We start from the raw sequence: 20,136 nt of genomic DNA, 5'->3' as shown, positions 1-20,136 counted from the left end.
GTCTCCACTTATCCCTCAGCTCAGCCTCTTGGGGATGCAGTGGGCACCTGCTGGAGAGGGGTGTCTGGGAGCTGGGAGGGAGAGGTGGGTGACAGTCTGGGGATGGCACGTGGGTCGGATGTGGCCCCATCTGGCTGGAGGTCTCCATCCTCTTCCTCTCCCAGGGCCACCTGGACTTCAACAGCACCCACCTGAGCCCTCCATGCCCTGGCTTTGCAGCCCTCGCATGGCTTACCCATTGCCACCCTCGGAAATCTTGACCCTGGCCTCCAGGCCCCTCCTTCTGCCCTGTCTCTGCACTGCCTTCTCTCTGCTGCCCATTTGGGCTCCTTCCTTTTCTCAGGTCTGGGCAATGCTGTTCCCCCTGCCTGGAAGGCTCTTCTTCTGCCCCTCCCAACCCCCTTTGTCCAGCTCAAGGTCTCCCAAACAGCAAACGTGAGATGATAGAGCCAGTGCACACGGCATCCAGTAACACTGAATCCTATCGTGATTCTTCTTTCCTTCTTCCAGTTACCTCAAAGACAACATCTTGATTTGGTGCTAATATGCCTTTAGCACCTCTCTAAGCCTTGCTCATCATCCTTTGAAACAAAGAAAGAACAGGCCCCGGCTTAGTGCAGAATGCCCCTGTTTAGGTGTATTGTTTTTATTTCCATGGTTACCATCCTCCTGCAGCAAGACGTGCTGGTTTCCCATTTACACTGCTGATAGAGTTTTCCTTTCAAATAAGTTTCCTAGTAAAAACAAAAATAGATCTAATTAAAGAAAAATATTAAACAAAGGATTATTCTGGTGGTGTGTGGTTGTGGGGAAAATGGAGACAGTGGCCTTTGAATGAATAAAACTGGGTAAACAGTTTGGGGGGGCAAAATGGGTGAAGGTGGTTAAGAGGTACAAACTTCCAGTTAACAGATAAATAAGTCCTGGGGATGTAACGTACAGCGTGGTGACTATAGTTAAGATACCGTATTGTATATTTGAAAGTTGCTAAGAGTAGATCCTAAAACTTCTCATCACAAGAAAAAAATTTTGTAAATATGTGTGGTGATGGATGTTAACTTATCGTGGTGATCATTTTATAATATATACAAGTATCAAACCATTATGTTACACACCTAATACAATGTTAGCATCAATTACATCTCAATAAAAATAAAATAGAGAAAGCAGTGAGCAATGGCTAGGAGCTTGGACAGGGTGAGATAGCACTGGGCAAACCCCAACTCAATCACTTACCATCAGGGCCCTTCTCCTGACCTCTCCTTAGCTTCCTCATCTGTAAAATGGGAAAACAGACCCCACCTCATAGGGGCTCTTGTGCAGAATAGTGAGAGAATGTGGGAAAGCCACAGGCCCAATGCCAACATAGAGCAGACAGTCCACATGTGGCCACGATAATTATCACGAGTGTTGATGGGAAGAAAACACATCTCTTACCAGCTGGGATGAGAGCTGCTCAGAGGAGAGGAACTTTCACAGTGCGGGGAAATAATCTGAAGGTGTGGACTGTGTGGTCCTAAGGTTGGAAGGAGCCCACAAAGCAGTAGCTGAGAAGCTACACAAGAGATGTGAGCAGCATGGGGCTGGGGGCAGTAGCAGGATCCAGAAGAAGCCATGGAAGGGACTCTGCAGTGTTGCTAAGCAACACATCCTGATGCTGGAGTTGGCAGAGATGCAAAGGGACCGAGACATCAATAAAATCAGCTTCCTCTGTGCTGCTCCAGAATCATGAATAAAATGTGCCCATCACAGCTGCCATCGGGATACGGAATCTGGGAAGGTAGAAAACAGGAAGGAGCCCATGCCATGTGGAAGATGGACCCCTGCAGAAGTGGGAAGGGCAATGCTGAGATGCAGAGAGGAGAATAATAGCTCAGTGGAGGGTGGAAATGAGAGTGGGAGGAACAAGAGATACTTCAGCTCGGTGAATGGCAGAAACCTTGAGGACGGCGCCCTTGGACTTCCCCTAAATGCAGGATTTGAGCACGTCTACCAGCCAGCACTTGGGTTACAATGAGATTCTGTCGTCCTTTCAAGGCAGAATTGTTTGTGACCTTAACAAATTTGCTATGAAAATAACAGGTGCAGGTAAGATACGCTTGAGTCCCCAGGCCAAGGGTAAACAGCCAGGCCTCTTCGCGAAACTTTTTTTTCCACTTAGCTGAGCCAATAAATCCCCCTTGGCCTTTGGATACTTGAGGTTGAATTTCCTGTTACTTAGCAGATGAAAGAATTCTAATTTATAGAAAACAGAGGCATAACTACTCTCCCATTTTACAGACGAGGAAACTGAAGCTCCACCTCCTTCTATCTCTTTACTCTGATTTCTGAGGCTGTAACCTTTCTTCTTACCTCAGACATTCCTCCTCTGTTCTCTCTCAGCCAATGGAAAGAGAAAGAGATGATGCTCACACCCCTTTGGCTACTTTTTGTCACAAGGGAGTCTGGGAAATGTAGTCTTTCTTCTAGGCAGCCAGATTCCTGGCTTTTATGAGAGACCTGAGGGATGGGGGGGCAGGGGGACAACCCACAGCCTCTGATGCAGCTCAGCTTCCCCTGCCCTGTCCCCCACCAGGACAGAAGGGAGACAGATGACCCTCAAGCCCGACACCAATGTGACAAGGCATCTTGATCACAATGGCCTGGCTGGGTCGTCCCTGCAGGAGGACAGCACTTGATCTGGGCCAGGTCATGCCTTCTGCAAACAACAGGCCAGAAGGGGAAAGGCGGGGAGCAAAGATGAGGAGCACCTCCTGCAAAGGACTTCGTCCCCTTCCTGGGACTCCTGGGGAGTCCAGGTCTTCCCTCCATGCAGCTGGTTCCGTCCCACATCAGACACCAGAGACAGATGCTGAGCTGAGGGGACCCTCCCCTCCCCCACCCAGGGCAGTCACTCTCTGCATTGGGTTGGAAATTCCACCCTTTGGACGAGATGCTAATTATAGTTCCCTGTGTGCCATCTGTCGCCTGCTAAAAATAGGCTGTCTTGTGTTTTCATCTCCACAGGTGCAGCTGAGTTTGGGGAAATAACGACGCTTTTAGCACTGGTGCAAGTAGATGACTGACTCCTGGACTCAGAGAACCAGGTCTGTCTGTGCGGGAACTTGTTTCCGGGAGTAAGACCCATGGCAGCGGGCCAGTCAGAAGAGGTTCTGCGACCCCACGGGCTCAGCTGGGGGGTGGGTGATGGTGGGAGGACAGTGCTCCTGGGTCAGCCTCCCACGTGGAGGTGGCCTGCAGAGCTGGGAGCATCAGCGATGGGCCGCCAAGGCTGAGAGTCATTTGTCATCCAGGCAGGAGGGAGGCAGTTAAAGAAGGTCACTGGCGGTGCACAGGGGCCCCAAATCCACGATGAAGGCCAGGAAACAGGGATGTTGGAATGAGGTGGGGAGGGGGTCCTGAAGGCGATAGAGGTGTGGGGGGAGGGGGGAGGGGATTGAGAAGTTTCATTCATTCATTCACTTATCTATCTGACAAATATTTATTGAGTCCTACTGCGTGCCAGGCTCTCTGCTAGGTGCTGGGTTGAAAGGGACAGATAGGATCCCTCATTCATTTATTAATTTAATAGTCCAACAAACACATACTGAGCCAGACACTGCCCTGGGGATACAACAGTGAACAAAATCCCTTCCCTCCTGGAGCTAAAATTCTATTGGGGGTGGGGTGGAGTCCAATACACTCTTCCCCCAAAAGAAAATTAATATCATGAAATACCATGATCCAGTGATTTTAACAAAGGAAAACACTCGCTTCCCAGGAGACCAGAGCCCACCAGGCTCTAAGAAAGGGGGTGGGAGTTGGAGGAACAGGTGTAGCCTTTATGACAAGGAACCTTCATCCCGATCTTCAGGGGAACCCAGTGTTGACTGCAGCCTGAGAGAGGGACCCATGGCTCCAGGGCCCCCTGCGCCCCTCAGATGAGCCCCTCCCAGCACCCGAGGGGATGCCCCAGACAAAGAAAACTCCCCCACTGGCCCACCAGGCCCCTGTGTGCAGCGAAGCCCCGAAGCCGGAGGACTCTCAGCACAGGGTGCAGGCTTCAGAGGGTCTGACCCAGGATGTATGACATTGTGAATGCAGCAGAAGGGAGGCCCCACAGTTATAAATTTCTCAGAATTTCAAGGAGGACCCAGCTCTCCTGCCAGCTCAGTCTCAGGGAGCCACTGCTGGGCTCTGTGTGGTCAGAAGGGTTTGCTGTGCCCTGTAGACACTGCACCAGCAGCCTGCAATGTCCAGATGGCAGGATTCTGCTCAGCTCAGACGCAGCGTTCACCTGGTGTGAATATTTAGTGGCCTGGTCCCTGGAAACTGCGCTTCCATCTTTACTGCTCTGGGACTGAATCACCGCCAAGCGCCTCCTGTCCCTGGCAGGCACTTCTGTGAGCGGGTCGGAGACAAGCCTTAGGAAACTGCTCCGGCCCAGCGGGGGTGGGTCTGTCTCCGAGGCACAGAATGGGGCTCAGGTTCAGCTACTCTCCGGCCCCCCGGGAGGGGCCCCCGTTGCTGTCGTCTCTGGTTTTATGGTCTCACGTGAGAGATGAGAAACCTCTCAATCCAGGAATAACAGCTCAAAGCCCCTTGCTTTCCCCGCTGCGGGTGGATCCCGGTGTGTAGCTGAACTTGAGCGCAGTCCCTCTTGGTCATAAAGCTACAGATCCTGCTTATTCTCAGCTGGAGGTGAGGGCCCAGACCCCGCCTGCCAGTTCTGCAGCCCCGCTCTGCAGGCACCGGGGAATCAGCGTTTGCCTGTTCTTAGCAGGGGCGGTGGATGAGACAGGAGCAGAGTGGGAGGTCACAGAAGGGGTGCATGGAGTCTGGAAAAGAGGAAACACCTGGGTGAGGTATTTCCATTTTGCCTTTTTGGAGGCCAGATGTTGGAATGCCAAGAAATGTGACCTAAGAAGGTCACAGAGTGAAACCGTTCCTGAGTGTTTTCTGTGCAGGCAGACAGCACATCACAACAGTTAGCTTCCTGAGAGCACGGCCTCTGGAGGAGGACTCTCTGGGTCCAGATCCCAGCCGGTCACACCACTTACTAGCTGTGTGACCTCGGGCAAGTTATGTAACCTCTCTGTGCCTCAGTTTCCTCACCTGAAAAACGAGGATAATGAGAGTCCCTGTTGCATAGGATCATGGGACAGATTAGAGCAGAAAGTGGCAGTAAAGTGCTCAGCAGTGTCTGCCCATAGGACTCGGGGCTTAAAATGTTAGATGACATCATCATCATCATCACAGCTGCATTTGATGACACGCTGGCGACCTTCATTCCTGGCCTTATCAGCTCCATGTGGTTTTTTTCTGGGACCAGTTCCATCCCCTGGTTCAGACCTTTATCCTGTAGAAACGCAGGCTGAGAAGGATGCTCTGAGGTCATCCCCCCTCATCGCCATCACCATCAACAGCCTCAGGTGTCACTGAGCCCATGGCAGGTGCTAGCCCACCGTCCCTCAGATGGCAGCACTCTACAGTTTGCAGAGCGTGTAATTTCTCATTCACCTTCCCAGCATCAGCTGATCCTGGACGCACAGATTCCTTGATAAATGTTTATTGAATGAACTGATCAAAGATGAGACTGAGGCACCGGCAGATGTAGGCTCCCAGTCTCCTGGTGATGATGCTTTCTCTCTAGAGCTTTCTTCTCTGCCTGCCCGTAAAAGATCTCCATCCAGCTAGGTCGATCCTGCGCTGTCCTCTGTAATTGTTTGGAGTGGCTGGAGTTGGTCATCTTAGAGGGGCTGCATCACAGTGGCCCAAGACTGGGACAGGCAAGGAGCATGACGTTATCGTCATGGACATTCATAATAATAACACCATCACATTTGCAACCTGCTTTACAGCCTTCAAGGAATTAAGCATCCATCGCCCTTGAAAGAGAAAGATAAACACTTAGCCAGAAAAGGGAGGAAGGAGAGATTTAAGAATGAGCGAGGGATGCATTTTCCAGCATTGAGTGAGAACACGTGTTTCTTCCTGGTCTCAAGATCAAAGCGGATACCCAGAGGACAAAAGCCCTCGAGAAGGACTATGCTTTATCCTGAAGATTAGCCCACAGCAGAGAGTCAGGGAATCTGCAGGAATGGAGGCTTTGGGATTGTTGTTTTTTAATTAGGAAGCAGGAGGAGAAAGGGCAGCAGGCCCTGAGCCCAGAGCTTTGGAAGGTGCGTCTGTGTCTGGCCACCTGACAGCAGCTCAGGGCGGGTGCACCCCGGGGAGCCAGCCCGCCGTTCCTCCCCACAGCCCTTTCTGCTCTCGGCTTAAGGATAAACAACCTTCTAGGGCTTGTCTCTCGAGAGCTATTGGAAGCAAAGCCACCAATTACAGGCTAAATCTCCAAGCATCCCTACAGAAATCTCTCTTCCTAAACCCAAAGCCCTGATTCCAGGGCAGCCTCTTGACCAGACTCACCCGTGAGCCCGATTAGCGATCCGCTGACGACAATGGGCTGACCTCACAGGCACTTACTGTGTGGGGCCTGGGTCCTGAGCGCTCCTGTGCGTTAACTCGCTTAATCCTCACCTGGATGCAGTCACACGGGCCCCATCGGGAGCCTCAGGTCACAGGGGCAGAGTCAGGCTGGGCAGGGTTGACACCCCCTGGGGCCCGTGGCTGCAGGGCTTCAGAGCCAGAGTCCCGGCCCGCAGCACTGACCCCTGACCGCCGGCCGAGCACTGACTGTGTCCTCGCTGGTGGAAGAGGAGCTTCAGTGACAGCCCCAGACACCAATATTGCTACCGACGCCTCTTTCCAGGAAGAGGTCCTTCTCTCTTGAGACATTGAATCCAGTGCAACTGGACACTGAAGGAGACTTTCCTGGAGGACTTGGAATTTTTGCTCAAGTCCCAAAGCTAGAGGAGTTGGAACCCACTCATTCTAAAGAGAGTTCTGGAAACATCCTTGGGAGCCCGTGACCACCACCCACACGTGAGAGAAGAGGGACGTGTGGAAGGAGATTCCCGGGAGGGAATTCACAACAGGTGAATTTGAACAGCTCAGATTGTTGTGAGATTGAACGTTGACATATCCTGCACTGGACTCCTTAGTTCTTAAAAGATGCACCTGTTCTTAGGGCTGAGCAAGTCTGAGAGGCTTCAAGATCTACCCAGGATGTCAACCGGGCACAAGGGAGGAACCATAGAGTCTTAGTGGGCTCAGGCTGCTATAACGAATTACCATAGCCTGGGCAGCTTCAACAACAAATATTTATTTCTCATAGTTCTGGAGGCTGGGAAGTCCAAGGTCAAGGTGCTGGCCAGTTCGGCTCCTGGTGAGCACCCACTTGCTGGCTGGTAGACAAGCCACATTCTCGCTGTCCCCTCACATGGCGGAGCAGGGAGAACAGGAGCAAGCTCTCTTTTTATAGGAGTCTCTTCTTATAAGGGCACTAATCCCATCCTGAGGGCTCCACCCTCATGACCTCATTGCTTCCCAAAGGCCCCACCTCCTAATACCCTCACATTGGGATTAAGGCTTCAACATATGAAATGAGTGATGGACACACACGACATCCAACACATGGCACACAGTTAAAGCCACCAAAGGAAGCATACACTTCATTCAATGAGTATTTCCACTTCAAGATGACAACCCACGAGTCCCAGAAAATCAGTCCTGGTCTCCTTGAAAGCCTTCAGGTTAGAGAGACTGGTGAAATCCCCAAGGTAAGTTATAATTGGTTTATTCCACTTATAACCAGAGCACCATGTCCAGGACACCAGAAGTGTCGGGGGGGAAAGCGAAAGCCTGGGGTGATGTCAGGTAGCTTGGGACTCAAGTCCCCCTTGTCCCTGGACTCCCTGCCTGAGGGACCCTCAGCACATTGTTCTCCCTTCCTGAGCCGCAGTTTCTCCCATCTCTAACATGGGAATCATCATACCTGCCCTGACCCCCACGGGTGGCTGTAAAACCCAGGAGGAGCCCTCTTATCCAGAACAACTAGGACCATTAGAGGGTCCATTAGTACAACTAAACTGACTAAACTGTGGAATTTTTTAGAAAGGTACAGTCACATCCTTACACAGGTTAACAGAAAACACATACGTGTGCATTAATTAGTGAAGATTTTCATAACAGAGACAATGAGTTTTTTTTAATGTAAGTCTGCCATTGGATTCTCCCATTGTCTCCTTTCTTTTATATAATCATACAGTGTTCAGTTTTAGTTTCTTGATAGCGGGATCACGACTTAAAGATGCTTGCAAAGCAGTCTGAGTGCAGAATCTTCTAGACCAGAAGCAGGTGAACCACATATGTAATTTTTAAATTTCTAGTAGCCACATTTGAAAAAAAAACTTTTAAAAAGCAGATGACATTAATTTTAATGATATATTTTATTTAACCAAACATATCTGAAACATCAGTTCAACATATCATAAATATAAAATTCAAGATACTTGACATGTTTTTCATATAAATCTTCCAAATCTGGTGTGTATTTTACACTCAGTGCCTCTCTGTGTTTATCAGAGACAGTTGATCTGCACTTAGATTTCAGAAAATTTAAAGTTGAAAAAGTAGATTCATATAAAGAACTTGTCCCAAATACATTGGAAAGTTTTTCAATAACTGAATCACGTATCTGTCTTTAATCATGTGAATCGATTACAATGAAACAAAATCAAAGCCTCAGGTTTTCAGCCACGCCAGCCACATGGCAAGTGCTGCATAGCCACGTGTGGCAAGTGACTATTGTATCAGGCAGTGCACCGCTAGTGGTATTATATCTCATCTATTTTTCCAATCTCTACTTAAGCTTTTTTCCCTTATCAAATCTTTCTCAACAATTCAACTTGGTTTGCATAGAAGCAGCTTCTCCCTCTCCTTCTGTACTCCTAGTTATCCATTTGCTATATTTATTTAAGCTATGTAATTACAATCTCAGGTGCATCTGGACTAAACAGGTTTGGGAACAAAAGCAATGACTTTCAGTAAACAGGCAACTCAGTCATTTCCTTCCTGCATTTCAGACAGGAGCCGATGGCCCCAAGCTGTAGCCTTATCCATATACATGTTTACAGAGGAATGGCGAGCTTCAGATAAACAGGTGAGTCAGGTAAGAGAGGTTGGATAAGGGAGGTCCTGCTCTGCATTTAAAGCCCTGCATGCCATGAATGGATTGCAAAAAGTGCTCAAAACTACTGCTTATTATTATTAAATTATGATTGTTGTTACCTCCACTAGTATAAAAGCCCACCAATCCACCAGTGCCCTGCTCAGATGACTGCCTAACCAACATCCTTTCCCTCATTCCTCTTTTCAAACACAAGCCCAACTTTGCCTTGTTTTTTGTTTTGGGTTTTTTTTTTTAACGGCAGTTTTATTGAGATGTAATCCACACACCAAACAACTCACCTATTTAAATCCAGACGTGCTGACGGTGGCCCAACTTTGCCTTGGTGGCCACCTGTACCCATGCAGCCCCTCAGCTCAGGGGATGCTGACCGGGTCCTCTGCTCCAGGGTCACCCCTATTAGTCAACGGTAATTAGTCTACAGCCATCCCCTAGAGATTGTTAGTGGTCCAAGGTGGGCACATGGCCCAACATGGCCAGTTGTATCAGAGAGGAGTGTATATCTCACACTCCAAGTAGAGCTTGCTCTCTCAAGGCCAGTAAACCTGGACAAGGAGACACGTGGTCCCAGTTGCCAATGGCGGTTATCTCGTGACCAAGAGGGGAACTGACTTAAGTATGAAAGCAGAGCAGCGGCTGGCAGAGCAGAGAGGCTAGTGGTGGTGTGTAGCCGCCGAATCCCTGGATTCAGATGCTGGACCCACCCTGAAGTCCTCCTGACTGGTAGCCTCCATTACAGGAGAGAAATTCCTTTGCGGTGTAAATCAGACTCATTACGGACTTCAGTTACATGCTGGCAAATGCAAGTAAATGGACACACCATCCCTTCCAAAAAGCCTACCCTGGCCCCCCAGCACCCAGCAATCCCTCTGCCTTCGGAACCTCAGGACCTTTCTCACTGAACTAACCCACTCCACCCTGTGTGCTATTTATGTCCCCCACCAGGCATGAACCTGCTGAGAAAAAGGTCTGATTCATCTCTCTCCCCTCCTTAGCCCAGGGCTCTGCACTTAGTAGGTGCTTTGTAAATGTTATTGCACAAATAACCGTATATTTGTATTGCAGTTGCTTTAGAAAGCCAGATAGAAGGGTGAAAGCACTGCTTTGTTTTTTGTTTTTAAGAAACTCATCACTGAGATGTAAACTGTTCCGTTAGACAACACTGCAGTACTTTGATGCCAGTAAAGACAGGTTTTAAGATGTTTTATTTTATTGGGACAAACTGCACGTCCATAAAAGCTTCATCCGTCTTTTTCTCAGTTGATGGCATTTGAAGACTCAGTAATTTCCTTCCTACAACTGATATCCCTCTTTAACATTCAAACTCCCTTTAACAGATGCAGCACTTTCCAACCAGCCCATCTGGACAGGTGGCAGGCACGCTAAATCTCCTCCGTGGGCCTGGGGTATTCTGGGCACTAATGGAATGTTTATCCATTTATTCTTTAACTGCGGGGGCTGCCCCTCCTTAGGGGGAATGAACACCAGCCATTAGATTAAAATGCAGGCTGAGTCTTTAAAAGAGAAAGCCAAAAGTGCCCTGGAAACTTTAGAGACGGTGTTTCAGAAGGGCAATGTTAGTTCCAGGTTAAATCCAAGGTTACCGTTCCAGGGCCCTCCTGCAGATGGGCAGAGGCCGCAGGGACCAAGGGCGAGAACACCCTCAGCATCAGGGCCCTAGGTGCAGATTTCCAATGCCCCCATTTCCACCCGCGCTGGTCATTCCCATAGTAAAAGGCAGCTCCATCCTTCCAGGCGATCAGGTCAAATCTTGAGGTTGGTCTTCATGCTTCTCTTCCTCTTGTTCCCCCACAACCAATCTATCAACCAATCCTTTTGGCTTTACCTTTAAACTATGGCTGGAATTTGATCACCTCCCACCTCCACCACGAATGGTCCAAGCAGTCATCATCTCTCACTGGACTGTTGCAGTTGCCTCCCCACTGGTCTCCCTGCATTGACTCTCGCCCCTCTCCCCTCCACAGTTCACCCTCCACAGGCAGTCAGAGGAATCCTTTCAAATAACATGTCAAAACCTACAAAGTCTTCTGCACAAAACTCAAATCACATTCCATGACTCTTAAAATGTGACACAAATTTCTTTGCCATGGTCTAGAAAGCCATATCTAATCTCAGCTGTGGCTCCTCTCCCCCTTGCTCCCTCATGCCAGGCACACACCCACCACAGGGCCTTTGCACATGTTGTTCCCTCTGTCTGTAACATTCTTCCTCCAGATATGCACATGGAAGACGCTCTTCATTCCTCAGGCCTCTGCCCAAATGGCACACCTCAGAGGGGACTTCCAGGACCTCCAGTCTAAAGTAGCCCCCCAAGACCTCTCTATCCCAATACCTTGTCTGATTTTTATAGCATCTATTACTACCTAGAATAACACACAGTTAAATATGTATATGTGATGTGTATAAGTGTGTGTGCATGTATGTGTGCACACACATATATGTCTATAAGACTGTACTTGTGGGGAGGAGACCTTCAAGATGGTGGAGGAGTAAGACACGGAGATCACCTTCCTCCCCACAAATACATCAGAAATACATCTACACGTGGAACAACTCCTACAGAACACCTACTGAATGCCGGCAGAAGACCTCAGACTTCCCAAAAGGCAAGAAACTGCCCACGTACCTGGGTAGGGCAAAAGAAAAAAGAAAAAACAGAGGCAAAAGAATAGGGATGGGACCTGCACCTCTGGGAGGGAGCTGTGAAGGAGGAAAGGTTTCCAGACACTTGGAAGGCCCTTCACTGGCGGAGACGGGGGTGATGGAGGGGGAAGCTTCGGAGCCACAGAGGAGAGCACAGCCACAGGGTGCGGAGGGCAAAGCGGAGAGATTCCCGCACAGAGGATCGGTGCCGACCGGCACTCACCAGCCCGAGAGGCTTGTCTGCTCGCCCGCCGGGGCGGGCGGGGGCTGGGAGCTGAGGCTCGGGCTTCGGAGGTCGGATCGCAGGGAGAGGATTGGGGTTGGCTGTGTGAACACAGTCTGAAGGGGGCTAGTGCGCCACAGCTAGCCGGGAGGGAGTCCAAGAAAAAGTCTGGAGCTGCAGAAGAGGCAAGAGACCATTGTTTCCGGGTGCGCGAGGAGAGGGGATACAGAGCACCGCCTAAATGAGTTCCAGAGATGGGTGCGAGTCGCGGCTATCAGCGTGGACACCGGAGATGGGCATGAAATGCTAAGGCTCCTGCTGCAGCCGCCAAGAAGCCTGTGCAGCCTATCCACACCTCCCCTCCCGGGAGCCTGTGCAGCCCGCCACTGCCAGGGTCCCGTGATCCAGGGACAACTTCCCCAGGGGAACACACAGCGTGCCTCAGGCTGTTACAACATCACGCCGGCCTCTGCCACTGCAGGCTCGCCCTGCCTTGCAATTATAACTACTGTACCCCTCCCTCCCCCGGTCTGAGTGAGCCAGAGCCCCGCCATCAGCCACTGCTTTAACCCCTTCCTGTCTGGGCAGGGAACAGATGCCTGAGGGCAGCCTACATGCAGAGGCAGGGCCAAAACCAAAGCTGCACCCGGGGAGCTGTGCGAACAAAGAAGAGAAAGGGAAATTTCTCCCAGCAGCCTCAGAAGCAGTGGATTAAATTCCCACAATCAACTTGATGTAGCCTGCATCTGTGGAATACCTGAATAGACAACGAATCATCCCAAAATTGAGGCGGTGAATTTTGGAGTAACTGTAGACTTGGGGTTTGCTGTCTGCCACTGATTTCTTTCTGATATTTATGTTTATCTTAGTTTTTAGTACTTCTTATCATTGGTGGATTTCTTTATTGGTTTGGTTGTGCTCATTTTTTTTAATTTTTTTTTTATGTTAATAATTTCTTAAATTTTTTAAATTTTATTTTTTTTTCTTTTTTTCCTCCCTTTTCTTCTGAGCCGTGTAGCTGACAGGGTCTTGGTGCTCTGGCCTGGTGTCAGGCCTGAGCCTCTGAGGTGGGAGAGCCGAGTTCAGGACACTGGACCACCAGAGACTTCCCAGCTCCACAAAATATCAATCGGCGAGAGCTCTCCCAGAGATCTCCGTCTCAACACTAAGACCCAGCTCCACCCAACGGCCAGCAAGCTCCAGTGCTGGATGCCCCAGGCCAACAACCAGCAAGACAGGAACACAACCCCACCCATTAGCAGAGAGGCTGCCTAAAATCATACTAAGTTCACAGACACTCCAAAACACACTACCAGACACAGCCCTGCCCACCACAAAGACAAGATCCAGCCCCACCCACCAGAACACAGGCATCAGTCCCTTCTACCAGGAAGCCTACACAAGCCACTGAACCAACCTCACCCACTGGGGGCAGACACCAAAAACAACGGGAACTGTAAACCTGCAGCCTGTGAAAAAGAGACCAAAAACACAGTAAGTTAAACAAAATGAGAAGACAGAGAAATGTGCAGCAGATGAAGGAGCAAGGTAAAAACCCACCAGACCAAACAAATGAAGAGGAAATAGGCAGTCTACCTGAAAAAGAATTCAGAGTAATGATAGTAGAGATGATCAAAAATCTTGGAAATAGAATGGAGAAAATACAAGAAATGTTTAACAAGGACCTAGAAGAAGTGAAGAGCGAACAAACAATGATGAACAACACAATAAATGATATTTAAAATTCTCTAGAAGGAATCAATACCAGAATAACTGAGACAGAAGAATGGATAAGCGACCTGGAAGATAAAATAGTGGAAATAACTACTGCAGAGCAGAATAAAAAAGAATGAAAAAATTGAGGACAGTCTCAGAAACCACTGGGACAACATTAAATGCACCAACATTTGAATTATAAGGGTCCCAGAAGAAGAAGAGAAAAAGAAAGGGTCTGAGAAAATATTTGAAGAGATTATAGTTGAAAACTTCCCTGACATGGGAAAGGAAATAGTTAATCAAGTCCAGGAAGCACAGAGAGTCCCATACAGGATAAATCCAAGGAGAAACATACCAAGACATATATTAATCAAACTAACAAAAATTAAATACAAAGAAAACATATTAAAAGCAGCAAGGGAAAAACAACAAATAACATGCAAGGGAATCCCCATAAGGTTAACAGCTGATCTTTCAGCAGAAACTCTGCAAGCCAGAAGGGAGTGGAAAGACATATTTAAAGTGATGAAGGAGAAAAACCTACAACCAAGATTACTCTACCCAGCAAGGATCTCATTCAGATTTGATGGAGAAATTAAAACCTTTACAGACAAGCAAAAGTTCAGAGAATTCAGCACCAGCAAACCAGCTTTACAACAAACGCTAAAGGAACTTATCTAGGCAGGAAACACAAGAGAAGGAAAAGACCTACAAAAACAAACCCAAGGGCTTCCCTGGTGGTGCAGTGGTTAAGGATCTGCCTGCCAATGCAGGGGACAAAGGTTCAAGCCCTAGTCCAGGAAGATCCCACATGCCGTGGAGCAACTAGGCCCGTGTACCACAAATACTGAAGCCTGCGTGCCTAGAGCCCGTGCTCCGCAACAAGAGAAGCTGCCACTATGAGAAGCCCACGCACCACAACGAAGAGTAGCCCCTGCTTGACGCAACTAAAGAAAGCCCGTGAGCAGCAATGTAGACCCAATGCAGCCAAAAATAAATAAATAAATTTATTTTTTTAGAAAAAACCAACACAACTAAGAAAATGGTAATAGGAACATACATATTGATAATTACCTTAAATATAAATGGATTAAATGCTCCAACCAAAAGACACAGACTGGCTGAATGCATAGAAAAACAAGACCCATATATATGCTGTCTACAAGAGACCCACTTCAGACCTAGAGACACTTACAGACTGAAAGTGAGGGGATGGAAAAAGATATTCCATGCAATGGAAATCGAAAGAAAGCTGGAGTAGCGATTCTCATATTAGACAAAATTGTCTTTAAATAAAGACGATTACAAGAGACAAAAGAGGACGCTACATAATGATCAAGGGATCAATCCAAGAAGAAGATATAACAATTGTAAATACTTATGCACCCAACATAGGAGCACCTCAATACATAAGGCAAATGCTAACAGTTATAAAAGGCGAAATCGACAGTAACACAATAATAGTGGGGGACTTTTAACACCTCACTTTCACCAATGGACAGATCATCCAAAATGAAAATAAATAAACACAAGCTTTAAATGACACATTAGGCAAGATGGACTTAATTGATATTTATAGGACATTCCATCAAAACCAACAGATTACATTTTCTTCTCAACTGCTCATGGAACATTCTCCAGGATAAATCATATCTTGGATCACAAATCAAGCCTTGGTAAATTTAAGAAAATTGAAATCATTTCAAGTATCTTTTCCAACCACAACACTGTGAGACTAGATATCAATTACAGGAAAACAACTGTAAAAAATGGAGGCTAAACAATACACTACTAAATAAAATGGAGGCTAAACAATACACTACTAAATAACCAAGAGATCACTGAAGAAACCAAAGAGGAAAACAAAAAATATCTAGAAACAAATGACAGTGAAAACATGATGGCCCAAATACCTATGGGATGCAGCAAAAGCACTTCTAAGAGGAAAATTTATAGCAATACAATCCTACCTCAAGAAACAAGAAAAATCTCAAATAAACAACCTAACCTTACACCTAAAGCAATTAGAGAAAGAAGAACAAAAAAACCTCAAATTTAGCAGAAGGAAAGCAATCATAAAGATCAGATCAGAAATAAATGAAAAAGAAATGAAGGAAATGATAGCAAAGATCAATAAAACTAAAAGCTGGTTCTTTGAGAAGATAAACAAAATTGATAAACCATTAGCCAGACTCATCAAGAAAAAAACGGAGAAGACTCAAATCAATAGAATTAGAAATGAAAAAGGAGAAGTAACAACTGACACTGCAGAAATACAAAGGAACCTGAGAGATTACTACAAGCAACTGCATGCCAATAAAATGGACAACCTGGAAGAAATGGACCAATTCTTAGAAAAGCACAACCTTCCGAGACTGAACCAGGAAGAAGCACAAACAGACCAATTGCAAGCACTGAAATTGAAACTGTGATTAAAAATCTTCCAACAGGGCTTCCCTGGTGGTGCAGTGGTTGAGAGTCCGCCTGCCGATGCAGGGGACGCAGGTTTGTGCCCCGGTCCGGGAAGATCCCACATGCCGCGGAGCGGCTGGGCCCGTGAGCCATGGCCGCTGAGCCTGTGCATCCAGAGCCTGTGCTCTGCAACGGGAGAGGCCACAACAGTGAGAGGCCTGCGTACCGCACAAAAAAAAAAAAAAAAAAGGGCGATCACCAGGAACTTGCAGTGGATTAGGCTGGGGGGAGGAGGTTGAGGAAGAGGGTGATTTCTGACTTATAATGAATGGAATTGTCAGTCACCCCAAAGACAAGCATGGCAGGAGGAACTGGTTCAGGGAGGGAGGTCATGAGTTCAGAGTCAGACATGTTGAACTTGAGCTGCCGTCCAAAGATCCAGGTGAAGATGTCAAGAAGTCTGTTGGATATATGGTATCAGAACCCAGAGAAGAGTCAAGAACAACAGGGACCACCTGCCAGCAGATGTGAGGGAGAGGGTGGATTTTAAGAGGTGTGTGCGGGGGGGCTGTTATTTTCTTCTTAATTGTGGTAAAATACAACATAAAACTTACCATCTTAACTGTCCATCAGTAGACACTTGGCTTGCTTCCACCTCTTGGCTATTGTGAATAATGCTGCTATAAATATGGGTGTACCAACACCACTTTGAGACCCTGTTTTCAGTTCTTCGGGGCATATACCCAGAAGTAGAGTTGCTGGATCATGTGAATTCTATTTTTAATTTTTTGAGGAAGCCCCATACTGTTTTCTGTGGTGGCTGCACCATTTTACATCCCTACCAACAGGGCACAGAGGTTCCAATTTCTCCACATCTTTACCAACACGTTATTTTCTGGGTTCTTTGATATTAGCCGTCCTAATGGGTGTGAGGTGGTTAAAAGCTCTTAGGTTACAGATGTGGAAAAGGCACAGAGGAAGAAAGGGACTTGAGCAACGTTATAAGGCAGGGATACCTTCATGTCAGTACTTAGATTCTCATCAGCCTTGCGAAACTGGATCTGTTGGGGATGCTCTTGGCTACAAGCTGCAATGCCGTGAGGGCACCACTGTCCCCTTCTTCATACAAGGCCCCAAGTGGTTGGGCAGTTCAGGCTCTTTTCTGCTCTGCCATCCTGAGCCGATCGATGACATCGGCTCCTCCTGGCCATGCGATCTCTCTCTCTCTCTCTCTCTCACCAGGCATATGTACAGACACCACCACCTCCAGAGCAAAGGAATGGAGCATGAGGCAGGAGCTCCACCTTCTAAGACTCCGACCTTTCGAACAGAAAGAAAACTATTTCCCCAAAGTCCCCAGCAGATACCTCCTTACATCTCATGGGCAAGAACTGGCCATGTGCCACGAGTAAGACCGACGGGGGAGTATAAAACAAAGATTGCTGGCTCCACCCCTGGAGCTTCTGAATCAGTAGGTCTAGGGCGGAGCCGAAGAATTTGCATGTGTAACGAGTTTCCTGATGATGCCACGCTGCTAGTCCAGGGACCACACTTTGAGAACACCCCAGTGTAAAACGATCCTGAGCCACCCCTTGAGTGGGGTGTATTGCCACCCAAACAAAACCAAGTTTCTGTTGGCAAGGGAAAAGAAGAAGCAGAAGAGGATAAGAACCAAGATGTTCTGCCACAAGCGCTCTGTCAAACTTGCATCTTTTTCACCTACTAGACTCTAAGCCCCTGGGAGCTGGAGTCATGAAAATCATCTTTTGGGTCCTGGGGTCTGAGACTTAGTTACTGAGCCTTAGTAGCAACTTTAAACAGATTTGTTAAATGAATGAATAAAGGAGCATCTCACCAAAGCCGTGCAAGGCAGCCCTGTGCTCTGATAACCCTGATCAAAGCACCTTCCCCAGCAGCTCCAAGGCACCGGGCCAGCCCCTCGCACACCAGGCGCAGCCATATGGCTCCGCCCAAAGCAGCTCACATGGCTTCCCTGTCAATATCCAGGCTGAGGCAGACAGCCTATGGCATTCAGTCCCCAGTAAAGCCTGTTAATGGCTCACAGGCCTATGGTCCCTGCTCGAGGCAAAGAACAAAGCCCTCAACCCACTTACGGTCTTTTTTTTTTTTTTTTTTTCATTCTTCTTAAAAGATATAATTATTACACATGTATAGGTATCAAACTTCTGAAATGTTAAATACATTGTTATTGAAAAGAGCAGACATTTCACTTACATAGAGGCTTTTATTTTGGTATGTTTTGCTTGTAAACTGAAGGACATAAAATTTTAAATGCTAGGGAATACATTTTAGTCCATTTCAAATATTAGAACAAGTATGTGAATGCCTTAGAAAAGTGCTCTCTATTTTGACAGATAAACGATAACTTACACAAAGTACTGAAAATGAAAGCAAAAATCCCTTTTAAAGAAGCAAATTTTTTTTAACATCCTTGTTGGAGTATAATTGCTTTACAATGGTGTGTTAGTTTCTGCTTTACAACAAAGTGAATCAGTTATACATATACATAAGTTCCCATATCTCTTCCCTCTTGCGTCTCCCTCCCTCCCACCCTCCCTATCCCACCCCTCTAGGTGGTCACAAAGCACCGAGCTGATCTCCCTGTGCTATGCAGCTGCTTCCCACTAGCTATCTATTTTCCATTTGGTAGTGTATATATGTCCATGCCACTCTCTCACTTCGTCCCAGCTTACCCTTCCCCTCCCCATGTCCTCAAGTCCATTCTCTACATCAGCATCTTTATTCCTGTGCTGCCCCTAAGTTCTTCAGAACCTTTTTCTTTTTTCTTAGATTCCATATATATGTGTTAGCATACGGTATTTGTCTTTCTCTTTCTGACTTACTTCACTCTGTGTGACAGACTCTAGGTCTATCCACCTACCACTACAAATAACTCAATTTCGTTTCTTTTTATGGCTGAGTAACATTCCATTGTATATATGTGCCACATCTTCTTTATCCATTCATCTGTCAATGGACACTTAGGTTGATTCCACGTCCTGGCTATTGTAAATAGAGCTGCAATGAACATTGTGGTACATGACTCTTTTTGAATTATGGTTTTCTCAGCGTATATGCCCAGTAGTGGGATTGCTGAGTCATATGGTAGTTTTATTTTTAGTTTTTTAAGGAACCTCTATACTGTTCTCCATAGTGGCTGTATCAATTTACATTCCCACAAACAGTGCAAGAGGGTTTCCTTTTCTCCACACCCTCTCCAGCATTTATTGTTTGTAGATTTTTTGATGATGGCCATTCTGACTGGTGTGAGATGATATCTCATTGTAGTTTTGATTTGCATTTCTCTAATGATTAATGATGTTGAGCATCATTTCATGTGTCTGTTGGCAATCTGTACATCTTCTTTGGAGAAATGTCTATTTAGGTCTTCTGCCCATTTTTGGATTGGGTTGTTTGTTTTTTTGATATTGAGCTGCATGAGCTGCTTGTAAATTTTGGAGATTAATCCTTTGTCAGTTGCTCCATTTGCAAATATTTTCTCCCATTCTGAGGGTTGTCTTTTGGTCTTGTTTATGGTTTCCTTTGCTGTGCAAAAGCTTTTAAGTTTCATTACGTCTCATTTGTTTATTTTTGCTTTTATTTCCATTTCTCTAGGAGGTGGGTCAAAAAGGATCTTGCTGTGATTTATGTCATAGAGTGCTCTGCCTATGTTTTCCTCTAAGAATTTTATAGTGTCTGGCCTTATATTTAGATCTTTAATCCATTTTGAGTTTATTTTTGTGTATGATGTTAGGAAGTGTTCTAATTTCATTCTTTTACATGTAGCTGTCCAGTTTTGCCAGCACCACTTCTTGAAGAGGCTGTCTTTTCTCCATTGTATATTCTTGCCTCCTTTATCAAAAATAAGGTGACCATATGTGCATGGGTTTATCTCTAGGCTTTCTATCCTGATCCATTGATCTATAATTCTGTTTTTGTGCCAATACCATACTGTCTTGATTACTGTAGCTTTGTAGCATAGCCTGAGGTCAGGGAGTCTGATTCCTCCAGCTCCATTTTTCTTTCTCAA

General features: G+C 46.8%; 1 long non-coding RNA gene across 1 annotated transcript; it reads left to right on the top strand.

Moving 5' to 3' along the window:
- Positions 1 to 2,990: 2,990 nt before the first annotated feature.
- LOC137207956 (uncharacterized) lies at positions 2,991 to 18,189 on the top strand. Its single transcript, XR_010935391.1, has 3 exons — positions 2,991 to 3,086; positions 8,967 to 9,043; positions 17,328 to 18,189. It is a non-coding gene; the product is annotated as an uncharacterized lncRNA (long non-coding RNA).
- The last annotated feature ends 1,947 nt before the right edge of the window (positions 18,190 to 20,136 follow it).

Source organism: Pseudorca crassidens, chromosome 15, assembly GCF_039906515.1.
Source record: "Pseudorca crassidens isolate mPseCra1 chromosome 15, mPseCra1.hap1, whole genome shotgun sequence".
NCBI lineage: Eukaryota > Metazoa > Chordata > Mammalia > Artiodactyla > Delphinidae > Pseudorca > Pseudorca crassidens.
This window is presented reverse-complemented; position numbering and strand designations above follow the sequence as displayed.